We start from the raw sequence: 1,436 nt of genomic DNA, 5'->3' as shown, positions 1-1,436 counted from the left end.
TGTAATTCATTCATTCATCTAACAATGAATTACCACATGCCACTTGGTGTCAGGCACTGTGCCAGTTGCAGGGGAAACAGCTGTGAACAGACCCAGAGGGTCTCTGCTCTTGGGACATCTCCACGTTAAGTAGGGGAGAGAAACGTAAACAGATTAGTGCTTTTCACATAGCTTAAAGTGCTGAGAAGAAAACAAGGTAATATGATAGCAGTCGGGGAGGATGGGCAATGCTAGATGGAGAGGTCAAGGAAGCAGCTGAGGGGGTGACATGCAAGCTGAAACCCAATCAAAGGAAGGAGCCAGCCATGTGAAAATCTGGGGGGAGAGCACTGCAGGCCAAAACAAGCCCCACAGAGGCCATGAGGAGAAAAGAGGCAAGCACAGCTGGGGTGAAAGGAGTGAAGGGCAGAGAGGCAGGAAATGAGGCCAGAGTGGACAAGGATCTCCTGATCAAAGAAAACAATTTACCAACTTTGCAAACCTATTACATTTTTTTGGAGTGAATTTCACATCCAATATTTCTAAGGTGCTTGGGTAAGAAATGGGATCTACAAGTGATAACTCAAGTTGAGCCCTGGTTGTGTAAGACTATGAAGCTCAGGCTTTAAACTACTAATGTAGCAACCTGTCAGAAGGCTCACTCCACAGCAGCATGATGTCCAATAGTGACTCTGTGTTTCAGATAGCTCGGGAAGCTTTTTGAACAATGCTACCTTAAACAAGCAAATGCATGCTTTTGTGTTTTTAAATATGTGGACCTGTCCCAGGTTCCAAGTGGGACCTAGCCATGTTTTACTTCAGACTGGTTATGTTTCTCAGAAAAATCATGATCTTACCAGAGTCTTATTTAAATCAGTAATTATGGGGTATCTGTGAGCCACTACCCAACCTCTACACTTAACCCAGTTATTATTTAAAAATTGACCATACAGAAAGATCATCTTTGGGGGGTGGGGGGGAGGTGACAGAGACCGTGTCATAACTCCAAAAAACCAGAGGTCATTTTTTTTTTTTTTTTGTCACTGACAATAACATCTTTATTCCTACTCTCCAGCTAGTCTGTTTTTCAGGTGTAGGGGGGTACCAGGCAGATCACAGCACCCAGGCATCCTGCAAAGTAGGCGGGTCACCTTAGAGGCAACCTTTACCTGCTCAAAAATTCATCTCACATTACCAGTGAGGATTCAGGTGTCACCCTGAATCATTATTTTCCTTACTCATAAGTTTAAGGCATAGAAGTAATTTTAAAGGTCTCTGTTAAATGAAATCTATGACTTACATGAACTAAATGCCATTTCCCCAAATAGCTCTTGTTAACTAAATACCTGCCCTACTTTTCAAAGCCTTGAATTCTGTGAGTCTCTAAGGTCATGACTGCAATTGCACTTAAAAGTCTCATTTCATTTATGTCATTTTCTTGCATTTTATATTTTGGA

General features: G+C 42.3%; 1 non-coding gene across 1 annotated transcript; it reads right to left on the bottom strand.

Moving 5' to 3' along the window:
- Positions 1 to 1,084: 1,084 nt before the first annotated feature.
- Positions 1,085 to 1,234, bottom strand: LOC119519661. The gene has a single exon (XR_005214063.1). It is a non-coding gene; the product is annotated as a U12 minor spliceosomal RNA (small nuclear RNA).
- Positions 1,235 to 1,436: the final 202 nt, after the last annotated feature.

Source organism: Choloepus didactylus, chromosome 23 (assembly GCF_015220235.1).
Source record: "Choloepus didactylus isolate mChoDid1 chromosome 23, mChoDid1.pri, whole genome shotgun sequence".
Lineage (NCBI taxonomy): Eukaryota > Metazoa > Chordata > Mammalia > Pilosa > Megalonychidae > Choloepus > Choloepus didactylus.
The sequence above is the reverse complement of the archived record's forward strand: the minus strand, read 5'-3'. Positions and strand labels throughout refer to the sequence as shown.